At 47.5% G+C, this 15,695-nt stretch overlaps 1 protein-coding gene across 1 annotated transcript in view; it reads left to right on the forward strand.

The window, feature by feature from the left end:
* Window positions 1–231: 231 nt before the first annotated feature.
* ASIC1 (acid sensing ion channel subunit 1) overlaps window positions 232–15,695 on the forward strand; it is a 324,144-nt gene continuing 308,680 nt past the window's right edge. Inside the window, exon 1 of the mRNA XM_069230676.1 lies at window positions 232–1,428. The gene's annotated coding sequence lies outside the window, so the exon portion shown is untranslated. The remainder of the gene's footprint in view (window positions 1,429–15,695) is intronic.

Raw genomic sequence — 15,695 nt, forward strand, 5'->3', positions numbered from 1 at the left:
CAGTGGTCTGTCCTACATTCTCCCAGTGGTCCCTCCTTTCAGAGATATTACCTGGACCCCTTCAGCTGTATCTACCAGCCCGTCACAACTGCAGCAGTACCGCCTGTGCCTCCGCACCCTCCACAGCATCCCTCCAGACCCTCCGATTGCCTCCCTTGCCCATCAAACTATAGGCGTCAGTGGCGGGAGGCGGCAGGTGCAGCAAGGGAGACCGGTTTGGTCACCAGAGGCAGCTGAGGCTGGGAGGAGGGGTCAAGGCACAAACACTATCCACGAGCCAGGATCATCACAGCTCGGCATCCGGCTAGCGGCACACCCGGCACCGCCGCATCCAGGCAGCGGACCACGTCCAGCAATTACATCAATAGCCACCTATGGCCGGGATCGGGGAGAATTCTGACCTCTGATAAGCAGCGCTCTGAAGCTGGCTCGGCGGCGCGCAACGCATAATAAGCAATAGATGAGATAAGAACAAACTGACATACAGGATCTCCAGAGTTTCAGCAACCGCGGCACCCGCCTGCATCCCAGCATCTTCTCAGTCTTGCATACAGCGTCTCAGCATCTTTCCAGCCGTGCCTCCAGCGTCACAGCATCCTTTCACTGGTTCCACCTGCATCTCAGCATCTTTTCATCCCTGCCTGTAGCATCCTAGCATCCTTCCAGGCGCACCTCCGGCGTCACAGCATTCTTCCACGGTTGCATCCAGCACCTCAGCATCGTTGCACCGGTATCTAGAGCATCGCAGCATCCTTCCACGGGCCTTCTCTGCATCCCTCGCAACTGTACCCCTAAAATCGCAGCACCCTTGCACCCCAGTATCTTTACACTCGCCCTTTCTGCTTCCTTCCAAGGGTCCTCGGTGCATCCTTGCTCGCCCTGGGGCCTCCCAGCATCCTCGCAGCCGCATCTTTCCACTGACCCTCTCAGCATCCTCGAAGCTGTCCCTCGGCCGTCTGACATCCTTGCCGTAGTGCATTTTCTGAGCACCGGCGATCTCTTCTGAGGAGCACTCTGCCCTACACCATTACAAACACCGGCACCCCTATGGAACCCGTCGGATGTCGGCAACACAGAGGACACATGGGTGTCTGAACGGGGGACACATGGGCTGCGCCGTGGAGGGACGGCAGGGCTAGCAGCCCCGTCCAGCGCTGCCTGCCAAGACCTACTATCCGGCCACAGAGCGGGCGCACCGTACTAGGGCGTCGATTTCTTCTCCCCCCGTGAATCGATGTCTCGGCGACGGGAGATTGAGTCCAAGATTGTGCCTGCTGCTTCGCCCACACTGCACCGACAGCCTTCTCTGTGGCTCGGCGGCCAATCCGTCGCCTGCAAGGGCTGAACATCTGCGGCTCTAGGGTGCTGGTGGGGCGCCAGCCGCAGGCGCCCACAGAGAGAGAAACCCTGCTCCGGCCTCTACCTCAGGTGAGCACTGCCTGAGTGGATGTGTTGTGCTGCTGTGTGAGCGTGTGCCTATGTGACACGCGTGTGGTTCTACGTGCCACTATGTGTTTGTCTTTCTGTCACTATGGGTGTGTTCACCACGTGTGTGAACCAAGTAAGCAGCTAAGCAGCTCTCTGTGTGTCTACCTGTTTGTCTGTCTCTGTGTGTCACTATGCGTGTGTGTGTGTGTGTGTATATATATATATATATATATATATATATATATATATATATATATATATATATATATATATATACATGCATACATACATACATATTTGAGTGTGTGCATCTCTGCCTCACTGAGTGTGTATCTCCAAGTATCACTATGTGTGTGGCTTTGTATGGTACGGTGTCGGTTGGTGGTTCTGTCGGGGTGTTGTTGTGTCACTTTGTTTCTCCCTCTATGTGTGACAGTGTGTTTCTGTGAAACAATTGTCCGTACGTGTTTGGGTTTATGCTGTACAATTGTAAAATATTAATAACACACACGTACAGACACGTATATATATGGGTGTGTATGTGTGTATGTATATATTTGCATGTGTGTTACTTAATGTGTTTGTTTCAGTGCGTGTGTTTCTCTGTGTGAATACGTGCATGTGTGTACTACAGTGTCACCTTGTGTACCAGTTTGTTTCTCTGCCTTCTTGTGTGTATTTTTCTGTGACCCTGTCACTGTGTCTCAATATCCTTGTCGCTGTAGGTTTATCTGTGTGTCATTATTGGCGTTTCTCTGTGTGCCCTTGGATGACAATTTCTAAGTGATATATATGTATGTAAGTGTCTGGGACACCGTGTATTTCCCCCTGCGTTTGCTTCTCTATGTGGTAACATGTGCGCGTTTTTCCGCCACTATATGTCTGTTCGTGTCTGTCACTGGCTGCGAATCCCTAAGTCACTGTGTATGTTTCTCTCTGTGCCGCCACATACGTTTATTTGTGTCAATCAGTGTGTGTGCTATTGTGCACCTATTCAAGTGTCATTATGGTTGTGTGTGGTTTCTGGAGAGTTGGCAGAGCGGTAGAATCCGAAATGTTTTGTATACATTGGTGTGCAGGAAACGTGAATTTGTTCGAGGAAGGGTATGTTCCAAAGGACCTTCCTTTTTTCTCGGATTATCTGAGTCACTTTGTGCTAATATGCATATGTGTTTTTTTCCCACTGTTTTTGCGTGTGTCTCTGTGGATATCTCTGTTTATCTTTGAGTGTGGCACTGTTTATCCGTGGATCATCATGTGTGCATGTTTCCGTGTGCCTCTGTGTTGCTGTGTTCGACTCCACGTGTGCAGTGAAATGTAAGTGTGAGTTATTATGTGGGTTTAGCTGTGTAGCACTTAATGCTCTGTGGTTCACTGTGTGCTGTGGTGTACCTCTCCGTGTGAGGTGTGATGGGTCAGGCAAGTAGTGCTGGCAGCAGGTGGAAAGGGCCCTCTCGCAGTAACTCGCACAGAGATTGGTGGGGTGCAAGGCAGGAGGGAGATTCAAACCCTTTGGATACTCCAAGAAGCGATGAGTCGCATGTCACTCTCTGTGGCTTTTTGTGGCAAGTACCATGAGGAATAGAGAGATCCGGCGATGAGGATTCGAGCCCTTTCTGTTAGTCCTCTCTCCCCATGTGTGATCTTGTGTGTTTCACTTTGTGTACTTCTGCTTGTCACCGCGTCCTTTTGTGCCCGACATGATGCATGGCCCTGCATGTTGCTGTATGTACTTCTGTGTGTAACTGTGGGTAGATCATCATGCGCACATCTCAGTACCGCAGCCTGCGTACCTCTGAATAACCGCTGTGTGTCCGTGCAGGTTACCACTGTATGTCAAGTTGTGGTGGTGTTGGAGTTAGGATTCAGCCCTTTTTGTAGGCCCAATAGCTGAGGTTGGAAAGCTAAATGGTCCCTTCTCCAGTCTTGAGCTCCAGGCAGTGTCAGTATTTGCTACTGCCATTTCTTCATCACCCATGGCCACAGATTATGTTGCTGGCAACGTTGAGATGAGGGTCCCTTACATTTTATTGACTCTCCAGTTGCGCCTGTAGCAAGCACTCTAGGGTGACTCTGGGATTGCTAGAGGTGTGGCCTCAGCTCGGTGGTGCAGCAGGGCTGCCATAGCCCCTAATGCAAGCAAAGAAAACGGGGCCCCATCCCCTTGTTTGGTAGTTAAACACAGGTTTACTTTGGATGCGGCTTTCTACTCAGACTCCCAGGCCCCGGTGACACTGCACCTGCTAAACTATTGATCATGTGTAGATCATGTATAAGCAGACGCCCGCCCGCCAGCCTTCTCATCCAGCTGTCACTAGTCTGCAGTATATGTTCTCTTCACTTTTTATCCTTTCACATTCACATCTCTTTCAAGACACTTGTCCTGGCCCAGAGTTTCTGCCGGCCGGTGAGTTGCAGGCAAGAGATCAGAAGCCAGAACATTGGGCTCCTTGATAGCCTGACATTTCCCGATGCTAACATCTATTCTCAGGCCTTCCCTGCCTATTTGACAACCACTGGAACTCTGTCCTAGCTGGGTCAGGCTTGGCGACTCTGATTCACTTTCACAAGCTTTTATAAGGTTCTACATTTTCTAGTAAGCCTCCCCTTTCTCCGTTCTTCCATAGTTGTTCTTCTGGCTTTCCCTGATTCCCCGTCTCTACATGTTTTTTCAATCTATTTTCCAAAGTGTTCTGTGTTATTCCACAATATTAAGCTTTTACTGAATTTGTCTCCCATTGTCTATTGACTATTTTTTGTTTTAGTGTACACTCCCTGCTATATCTGGACTAGATGTTGGGCTGTTTACATGTTAAAAATAAATAATGCAATTTTTCAAATGTTTATCGGTGTCCCCCTAATGCCGTTTGCCCACATTTATTGAATCGAGCTACCTGATGAGCTATATGGGTCATCAGCCCAAAACTGGACAGTCATGGTTGATTTCTTTTGTGTAGCACTAGGGCTCAAGGTCTTTATGTTTTTATCTCAGAAGAAGTTGGTCAGAAACCAAATATTTTGGTGCATCATGGGTTGTTTGGTCCCTGTAGGTTTTTTTTTCTCTTCATTCGGTCTACTGAAAAAAATCAAGGGACAACAAATTGAGAACGTGGGTTGCAGGTGAAAATGTTACAGTTGTATGTCTTGAGGCCTGCAGCATGGGGGTGTTTTAAGGGCCAGCCAGCGTTGAGGTTTCTCGGAGAACAGTCTGGCTTTCAGTTAGGATCTGTGAGATCACCATTACTGGACCTTTGATGCCTCATTGGGCCTCAGGAAGCAATAGAAGTCCGCAGGCACCCGCACAGCGCATAAGCCAGACCCTCACTGTTGGAAGGTGGGTCATTAGTTGTGTGGCCTGCACAAGTAACGAGTCCGAACACGACCGCCACTGGGAACCAAACACCCCATTGTAGCGCTTGACTCTCATAGGGTAGCGTTGCAGAGCATTCCAAGGCTTACTCAAGGGAGGTGGTGTGGGCTAGTAATCCCCATTCACAAGCATGCAAGCATGACTCTTAATAAATGAATGTCCAGTCTGTGTTTTTTCTTTTGATAAAGTAAAAGTACATTTATTATTCACGCACACTACTCAATACTATGCAACAATCTACAAATATATACAAAGTGATAGAATCACTCTGGGCAAACAGTATGTAATCTCTCAGGTCTCCTTAAGGGAGAATATAATCCAACAATCCACATGGCAAAACAATCCCAGTGCCCCCCTTACAACATTTGAACATTTTGACAGTATTCAACACTACACCTACATTTGTGATTAAATACTTTCATCGTGGCAAGAGATGACTGTCAGTATCATTATTCAAATTAGCATAATCAGGGAACATAAGAGACCAAATTCCAGCATTTTAACCATCAGAATTACTTTTAGATTACTCCTACTTAACCATAAAAGAACAGTAGAATACATGGGGCCATACCACCCTACACCTATGGTAGGCCCCCTTACACAAACAGGAACAAAAGTTCACTGAAGCTTGTGCTTCAAATATCCATCCAACCCTTGAGGGGTTATCTCTCATGTGTCCCACCCTACCTAGGGTGGGGACACCAACAGATGTTGGGGGGAGGCTGCGCTGCTCCTGCAGCTCCCCCTGTCTCCTAGTTCTCCATTGGTGGTAGCCCCCATCTCCCTGGGACCACCACAGGCTTTTTAGGGGCTCAAACAGCAGCCCCTGCCCCGCAAAGCATGCTGGGGCGGCTGCATAAGTGATGAGCGGCTCTCCCGCTGCGCTGGGGAGAGCCGCTGTGCCCGTTTTCCTGCTTTTCCTTTTACTTGGGGGTGCCGGTCCCACCCGGGCACCCCCGCACCACAACGAGGATCCCTTGTGGGAGGGCGGCCCAGGGAGCCCACCCCTGGCCGCCGGCTCCCCGCACGCCCAGCACCTCCGGGTGCTGCCGTGGGAGCCGGCTTGCTGCCTTAGAGGTTGCCCGAGATGGGGTCTGGGGTCCCTTTCTCTTCTGCGAGGGGGAGTGCGATGACACACCCTTGCTCCTCTTTCTCCTGGGCAGCCCCCAGGCCCTGTCCCACCCTGGGGGCACAGTCGCAAGCAGCTGCGGACGTAGCTGCTTTCCCAAAGGTCGCCATTCTTTGTCCTGTGATATCTCGGGCCCCCAAGGACCGACTTTCTTCATTCTTGTGTTGTTCTGCTCCTGGTGACAAGCCCTTGCCACCAGGAGCACTCTCCTTAGGCCTTCTGGCCTGGAAGGGTCCCAGATCATCAGGGAGCCAGTCCCACTGACTCCTGCACCAATCTTTCCTCTGGGTTCCCAATTTTCCTTCTGGGCAGCACGCTCTCCTTGCGCTAGCCCAGTCCTTCCCCCAACTAGTCCTCTGGGGGGGCAAGGGGGCCAGCTTGCCTGGCCCTGGCATTCGCCTCGCTGGCCTGGACTCCTTCAGGGGCAGAGTCCCTGCCCCAAGGGCAGTCAGGAGGTTCTTCCTTCCAGTTGTCCATGATGCCCGTCTGCAGTCCCAGTGTCCAGCAGTGAAGCACAGCCAAGAGAGAGAGCTCTCCCCTGTGCAGGACCTTTTAAGTGGGGGCGGAAGTGTCCAGCAGGTCTGCACCTCTGGCCTATCCAGATGTGCCACATCACTTCCTTGCCCCCGTCCCCTCCTTCTTGCACAGTCTTCTGGGATAGCTCAAGATGGCATCCTCCAGGAGTTAGTTGCCACATGAGCTCTGAAAGTCTCAGCCCCTCCTACCTAACATTCCTCGCAGGGCTTCTCCAGCCTGCTCCTGGCACGGAATGACAGCTGGCTGATTGATGATAGGCCCTGCTCCAGCAACTGGACAGAGCAGTAATTGGCCCTAATCCTGAGCTGAGGCAGAGAAAGATGACATCCCTGGATGACCCATAAGTTGTACAACTATGCTCCTGTAACCTACTGCATCATTCTTTTCTTACAGGTTACAGTGTACTTTGGTGTGACTCTGGTCTCGGTAGACCCCAGAGAACCGGAGTTGCACCCTAGGCCCTCTTTTCCCATTGACATTCAATGGAGTATTCCCCCAATGCAAATATCTTAAGCACCCTGACATTGGCATTGAACTGGGTGTCCCTACAGTGAAAAGACAGTAAGCACACTGACTCTCCCTCACATGTATACACCCCTCTCATGAGACCTACTCCAGGTCACCACCCACTCTGCATAGTTCCTCCTGCACCAGGACTACCTAAGCGCAGTTCTTGGGCTGCGCACACTAGGAATCCTCCTCCCACAGCCATCACATGGGTGCACATCCATGCGCACACACGATCACATGTAACCTGCCCGGGGCCTCCTGCCCTTGCTGCACCACAGCAGCCTTTCCTTAGCACGGCGACACCAGCGGGAAACACGTGCAGTCCATTTTACCATGTGTTTACTGTGCGGGAGTCACCTCATTGGAGGCTTCCTCACAATAAGCAGTCCAAAACCAGGTGGTCAAAAATCGAAAAATCAGGGCATACCTGATGGTCAGAACCGTCCTCTAACACTCACTCTCAGGCCCAAGTCATAGACAGAGATAGGTATGTGTCTATGACACAGGATTCTGAGTTCCCCCACGGGCTGGCAGCTTTGACTGGGTGCAGGAGAGCAAGCTTATCAGTCAGAGTTGTTCGGAGCTTCTCACCTGCCCTAAGTAGAATGTTATCTGAGTTTTGGCTTGGACAACTGGGTCTGCCCCTCCTTTATCAATTCTCTTTGCTCAAGGAGCATCTGTCTCCGACGCAGAGAGGTAGGTAGTCCTGGGCTGAGCATTGGTTATTCATGCTGATGGTGTGTCATTCCAGTCATGGAGCTCAGCAAAACACACAGAATTCCCTTCTGGAAGAGAACTTACAGTGCAATATTTATAATTTATTAGGGGTGCTGGATGAATGTCCAGATCCAATTTCAAAATATACTTGTATGAAATCTTGGCGGACGAAATTCAAGGCAGTAGTAGTTTTTCAGACTTTTCCAGGAAGATGGCTCAGAGGCACTGATCAGAGATGGGCGAGGATCCTGATTCCAGCTCTGAGCCAAACAGTGTAAAAAATTCCAAAGACAAACCCATCCAGAAGATAACAGAAGGATCACGTATAACAGGACATAACTCGAAGCATCTCGGCCATAACACAGACACAACTCAAGGGGAAGGGTTGCTTCTGCAATGGCAAATATTGTTATAGCTAAAACCAGTATTATTGAGAAAGGCTCATGCTAGGGTGTTCACACTGAATTATAGGCACAGAGTTTTGTAGACTTCATTATACGGGTACAAATACACTGCATCCGATTTTCAGATTGACTTCTACCAATCAACCAGACAATCATAGTCCATCAGGGAAGAAGAAGCTGAAGGGAGGATGTTTGATTATTGCCAATGGCCTGTGTTTTGCATGATATAATTATTGAATAGGATGAAATCCAACACCGAGGTGTTCAGAACATATTGGAAGCAATAATTAGAGGATATTCTGACCTTTTGAGGAATAACGTGGCTTTTTGTGCCCAATTCACCAAAATCTGCATGTACCACTCAACGCCAGGCTATTTAACAAAGTTTGCCATCGTTATCACACCCGGCAAATACCGGGTGCAACGGACGGTACCCCATTTGTAATTGCAATTCCTTTATACACAGATGTTTGTGCAGAGATCGCGATTTACCTGGCCAGTTATCAGGCCCTGAGAGGCTCATTTAGAACCTGGCAGGTAGCCAGCCAGGTCAGCGGTGGCCACCATGTTTAGAGATCCCCTCCAGTCAGGCATGAACCCCTGTACCTTCACGGGAGCCGTCACTGCACTGGCTCCTTTGAAGATGCTGATGGTTGCCAAGTGGCTGCCATGTTTGACATGTACACTCAGCAACACTCAGTTTTCTGAAAACAATCTCCCAATACAAGGGAAAACATTGGCCCTGAACCAGAGGGAGTTTTCCTTCTGCACGCAGGGGCCACTGTGAATTTGCTGTATCAGGGGCTGCCTGCTTTGCAGGAGATCCCCGGTAGGGACATTGAGTGGGGTCACCTACCCTTAAGAGGCCGGGGCTAACATCACTGTGATCTGGTGACCCTGTGGCAAACGTGCTGCCAGGGCAAGGGTTTACACCTGTGGTGCTAGCTGAGGCTTCACTAGTGTAAATCGAGCACTTTTCCCAGACTCTAAATGGAGTGAGGGACACTGGAGGCTTAGCAGGTTGAGAGCACTGTTGATATACAATGATGTACCCACTCTGCCAAACTCTAAATGTCCCCTTAGTACCCACAGTAGGTTCTCTGTGGGATATCTCAGCTGCGGAGGCACACACTTGTTAACAGTATGTGCAGCCAACGTGTTTCTGATTAACAGTGGTCGCATGGGGCAGCAAAGCAACCAGAGATACCCAGATACCAGAGATACCCTTTGAACACATTGGTCTCCAAAAGCAATTGGGGGGACCATTGGCTTGGATATTTAGTCTCCCAGATCTTTAAACAACATAATCTTCTGAATCTTAAGGTGACTAAAGAAAACGCAAATAGGTTTGAAATCAGACAGACTGACAATGGCCAGTGAAACAGACACCAAGGAACAACAATGAAAAGGAAAAACTCTTGTGTCTCATTGCTGAGGTAAAGGTCAAGTGGTCTGTCACTAAGGGGTCAGTGCAAACTATCCAACACAGGTCGCCTTTCAATGATCCTAACTTGTCCGGTAACCCTTGTGTTGCAAATGAGCCCAGTCCTGGTGTGGACATTTGGGCTTCATATCATTGATCCATCTGGGTAGGATCCCGTCCTTGCGGCGATCAATGCAGATTGTCCTACAGGAAATCTTTATACATACAAATGTCCCTATTAGGGTCCACTTACTATTCTACATATTTGGCAGCGGATTAAGCAAGTCCTCCTCTTAATGTTCTTTGAGATGCAGCACATTGAGATTCTTAATAAAATCCACTGTCATGGCACAAATAGGTCATCTATCCAATGTTTTATTTCAGGTGGAATTTTTGTGCAAAACATGTTCCATGTACCTAATTCTTTATATTTAAACAAAAACATGTTTAACGGTCCTGGTTGCTTTTTAATACACAACACAAGATTTTGGAGAGTGTATATATCAAAACAAGAAGAGACATTGTTAGAAAAATATTAATTTATCTCAGTTTCATTGATTCAAAAGAATTTCATTTCTTTACTTGGTTTAAAACTTTAACTACCACTTCTAAAGCTGACACATTTCAGCCTGATTGTAATCTTGAGGCCTCCTCTGAGCAGAGAACAGGAACCAGAACTAACAATTCGATACATGTTTATTACAGTAAGTTTCTTCCTTGACAGAGTTTGTCCTTTACTTGCTGCTCACGTATCTTTATTCAACCCTATAGTTCACGGTGTCCTCCCGTGTCTTCAATCAATTGAGGGACTGTGCTGCTCTTCACTCAGTGTTAGATTACATTTTCCTACGTTTGTACCTAGATAGTTGACCAGAGTTTTAGGTTTTATTGTCTTCAGTGCGGAGGCACACACAAAAGCCCTAATAATTTCTAGTTTCCAACTTTGGGTTTCAAAATCCCCTTTCATTTGAAGGTTGAAAACCAAACTCTTGCAGCAGATGGTGTATCCCAGAGCTTAATTTGTAAATTTGTACTATTTTTTTTACAAATTAAAAAATAAGTTGCAAGACCCTAGTCAGGAGGCAACTTCCGATTGCTGCTGTCAGTGCCGCCAGTTAGAGTAACAACACAACTGATACCTGTCACACTCCTACAAGTATGACAATTCTGACAATTCCAGGCTCCAAAAAGTAAAAGAATGGCTTTGTCAGCAGGTCATCATAGTGTATTTTTAATTAATTAACAATTGTTGCTGTTCTTATCTCTAAATGAGACAAACAGTTGCACCGCCTGGCGGACTGTCATAAGTGCCGGTGCCACAACCGGCTCAAATTAGGCACTGGTGTGTCCCTTTAGCACCCACAGTATTCTGCAATAATCCTCATCTGTAAATGTTTATGTGCAGAGCTTGTGCTTCCCATTTTCTTGTGGAGTTACAGCGGATTGGCCTTCTATCGGGTATTCCTCTGCAGTTGCAGCTCCTTGTTTCTTTTGGGTAGTCCAATAGCAAGCCACCTAGGGGTGACACAGCAACAAGGATTTTCTCAAGTACGAATTTCGATTATTTTAGTTGGAGTTCCAGTCCGTCTGGGAATACCATCTTCCTGAGACCTGTTTCAGGTCATATTTCTCTCCCAAATAATGGTATAGATTTTAGCCAGTAGTCCAGATGAACACCAGGAACTGGTTCTAGAGGGTTAGCTCCCCTTCAGTTTAGGGACCATTGGAAGAAAGTCAAACAGGACAATGTTTAAATTCCATGCTGACAGTCAACCAATGCTGAGTATATTCTTCACTGTCGGTGGAGTGCAGCACCAAATGACCAAAGAGAATGGTGTTGGAGAGAAGCCCTACATTCTTAAAGGGGGTCTCTACTGTTCTCAAACAGCTCTAAGCACAGCAGAAAGAAGATAGCACCATGTGAGAAGATGGTATTAGGTGGCCCAACAGTTGCGCATTCTGGTGGGCACAGGCCTTACACCTTGAGCATGGGTGAGTTGGATATGGGCAGATTTGAGGACACAGCTGTCCAGGTAGCTAAAGCAGTGCTGGTGAATTCTTTATTTTCAAGCAGCATTCTGGACTCGCAAGATGTGAATTCTTCTGCCTCTCCAGATGGTTCTTGCTTAAAGCGAAGCAATTTGCAAGTTGTCACCTACACGAAGACACCTACGAAGGAAATCGTCATATTCTGCTGCACTTAGTATGGCCTCTCAGAATGCCTCACTCGCACAGCATATGGAGGTGCCTGCAGATACCACACAAACAGCATATATATCACATGCCACACCTCACGCAATGCAGAATAAGAGGGCCTGGACGATCAGTGTTATGAAGGACTGAGCGGGTTTTTATATGAAAGGGTCAGTAGCCCCTCTCCCACGGATACAGGTAATAAGGACCTTACACTAACTGTTCTGCCCACTGACTGGTTAGGGAACTGTAGTCATCCTGAACTCCAGGTGAGGTACACTTTGGGCACGGCCAATGCCTATCAAACACTTGTGCTATGCTGAGGAAGATGAGACAATACATGGAACACTAACAGTGAGCTCCCGTCCACCGAGGTGACACAATGAGCAGGACAGAAAAGCGAAAAGAGGAAGGATCACAGTATTCCTTGCTGCGTGTCGGCTTAAGTCCCATTGCATCCCTTCACCAAAAGAGGGTGAGGTGTACCTCAGTGTGCATGGGTTTGTCATTAACCTATTCTTCCATAACTCGGCTTCCTCCTCTTATGTGTGTGTCTGTGATGGAGAGACCTAAAGCCTATTTGTCACAGCACTCATACCAGCCTGCAGTTCCCTTGCTCACTCACCTCTCCACAAGCCCACAGTCACACAAGGGCCTCTGTGGCATGGCATCGTTGTCTTACGTTTCTGGTCTGAAACAAGACGTATGGCCACAAATCTGGTTATGGCTTAGTCTTTGTATTCTTTTGGCGCATCAGCCCAGTCTACTGACTGCCAGTCTCAAACATGCCTCCTTGGGCCCTGAACCCTTCAAGCTGTGTACCCACAAGATGAAAGGCCGATAATAGTTGTTATGCACAAAGTTTAAAGGGTTATATTTTTACATACTGTTTACAGAAATGTGAAATATAGAAATGGACAGTTTAGCATTCCTACTGAATAAATTGTATGTCACAGGAAGTCCGTGTTTATTAAACTTTTCTGCTCCCGGCTGCTCAAAGTGCACTAAAGCACCTGTGCATGGCTTCTTCTCTAAATCCCAATTTCACCTTCGCTCCTGGGGGCTTGAACCTGGGGTTCAGGACAGAGATTCCATGCCATCTTATTTGGCCAATGTCAAGGTTTCTCGGTACCCCATGGCTCCAGGAGTACCAAGAGCCTTAGTGATAGAAGGGGAGCATCTGAGAGCTAGAGCTTATAATTTGACTGTCATGGTAGCTAAAATTCTACATTGAGGTATCTTCTGACATATGATTTTGGACTTCTAGGACATCTTGAGATCTTCTTAGTAGGGGCAAAGAAGTTTGTGATTTGAATCTGATTTGCTGTTACATATTGCTGGACCTCAATGCCACATCAGATGTAGGTCAAAGGGGGACCATCAACTGTCATCAAACACACATGCACCACACCCGATGAGGGTTCTCAGAAGAGAAAGGCAGAAGGAATGTACTGTGCACGGGAGGGGGGCAAGAATGTCCTTTTAGTGCAGAGGATCAAGCTCACTATCACTACCAGATGTATTTCCTCATCTCCCTAGTCGGCTGGATATGCTTATACAGGGGAACCGGTGCTGGTCCTCACACACGGTCTTTTGGGCATGGCAATCAGTCACTCCTGGGTCCAGATATAGCGTGGTTCCTGCTGTTGGGGGAATTAGCAGCTCCTACCTCAATTATCTTGGATACAGATTGACTCTTCAAGTTCACACAGGTCTTCAGGATGCAGCCTATCAAACTTTACTAGCCTAGGATGTACAGCATTAAGTCTACTTTGGGACTGAGAACTGCTCGACTGGACGGTGGTTACATTTCTATTAGCACAATTAGCACAGGAGATTGGTTTAAAATTTCTCTGCCAGCCAGCCAACCATGGGAGAGTGCAAATGTAATCTTTGTAGATGTGAGGGAACTAGCATGATCAGAAACTATGGGGCATAGTTACAAGAAAGTGGTGCATCGGTCTTGATGCGCCACTTTTCTTGCATCGTCCCTGCCCCAACTAACGACACCTAGGTTGCACTGTATTTACAATACAGTGCACCATGATGGTCGTTAGGACAATAGCATCAACGTTTTTGACGCTATTGTGTCACTTTGCTGGACTAGCACAAAGAATGTTGACGCTAGTGCAGCAAAGCACAGGGAGGCCCATTGATTAAAATGAGTGCTTCATTCAATGCCTGCTCTGAGCAGGCATTAAAAATGACAGAAAAAATGGCGCAGTGAAATGTTAATATCACTGCACCATTTTTTAAGGCCTCCCTGCCTCGGAAGGGTCTAGAAAATGTTGCAGTCAAGGATTGCGCCACTTTGTAAATACGGCGTGGCAGAAAGGCCTCCTTAACACCGCCTAAGCATAAAAAAATGACGCTAGGGCGGTGCAAGGTGACTTGTAAATGTGCCCCTTTATGTTTATTCCAGATTTCGAGCAAGACATCATGTAAAAAAGCTCATTTTAAGTAAATAAGCACGCACACTGGACAGATAGAAACACTTTCTTATGATCTGCTTCATGCCGATCTGCAGCAGCGGGTGGAAGGTGGTACTGTAGACACCCAGCAAACCAACAAAGAGTGAGAGGGCGACAGAGGGGAGAGTGCGATCCAGGTACCAGGGTGGAAGAAGATTTGGAAATGCCAGATGCTGACTTTTATACCCGTCCACCCCACCAAGAAATGTCACAAGTGATGTCCCTGTGCCACCCACCAGAAGCTTGTGACTAAATGAAATTTGGGAGGTCCTGTGATGGCTCATAGCTCTGCGTATTAACAATGTTGCAGCAATGTTTTCCCCATCATGGCTTCAATTAAAAGCACTGCTCCCCAGAATTGGTAACACATTCATAACCTCTATGGTGGAGTGTCGAGTTGTTGAGCTTAAAGTTAGCCTATTACAAGGTGATTACATAGATTGGAGATACAGAGTAACAAATTGAAACAAAGCAACAGGTCCAATCTGAAGCCAGCTGTAAAAAGATACTGTCATTGTTTGGTAGTATTCAGCAGTGTTGGGCAACATGGGGCACTAGATGCAAAGTAGACTAAAATACCACTAAGCTCTGATGTAATAACAGTCAAAATGGATTACATAGTCATTGACTGAAGAACATCCTTAGATGCAAACATCCTGCTCTGCTAATCACTAATTAAAAAATGCAACTATAGACTACAACGCAGCTGTGTAAGCATTTGGGAAAGATCCAGAGTGACTGAAATCATCTAAGTATGAACTAGGATTTCTTCTGGTCCAAACATTGGACTGAATCTGATTAAAGAGGGTACTCAGTTAGTCAATAGTCACATCTGCAGCCTGTGCCCACTGATGTAGGCTTCAAACCTTGTGTGATGGCTCCGTTAGTACAAGGCCTCTGTGCATCTTTGTAGATCATTTATTGGGACTCTGTATACCTAGCAGCTGTTTGTGGTAGATCCTCTGAGGTAGGACTGTGTTTGCTGGGTGTTTTTTTGCAACAGGAACTGATGTATAAGAAAACATATGACTGAACACCACAAATGAAAACATGGAAAAGGCTGAGGACTCAGCAGTAGTATTTTACTCTTTGCATTTACCAACCTCCACTTCCTCAGCATAGGGCAGGGGTGAACGACTAAGGCCCTGATTTATACCTTTTGATGCAAACCAGCGTTAGCGGAGGTTTGCGTCAAAAAGTATAGCGCCCGCTAGCGCCAGCCGGGCACCATATTTAGGAATGGAGTAAGCCAGTGCTAAGGCCCAGTTAGCATCAAAATACATGGTGCTAACCGGGTAGGGGAGGCATAGGGAAAACTGGAGGTTGTGTGGAAAAGAATGGCGCTAGTCAGGTTAGAGACAAATTAATGACTCTAACCTGACTAGCGCCATTGTTAGACACACAACCCCCATGGACATGACTCCTGTTTAAGTAAAGACAGGAGTCATGCTCCCCACCCTAATTGCCATGCCCAAGGCACTTAAGACCTTTTTTTAAAAAAAAAAAAGGTAAA

The sequence above is a fragment of the Pleurodeles waltl genome, chromosome 4_2 (assembly GCF_031143425.1).
Source record: "Pleurodeles waltl isolate 20211129_DDA chromosome 4_2, aPleWal1.hap1.20221129, whole genome shotgun sequence".
Lineage (NCBI taxonomy): Eukaryota > Metazoa > Chordata > Amphibia > Caudata > Salamandridae > Pleurodeles > Pleurodeles waltl.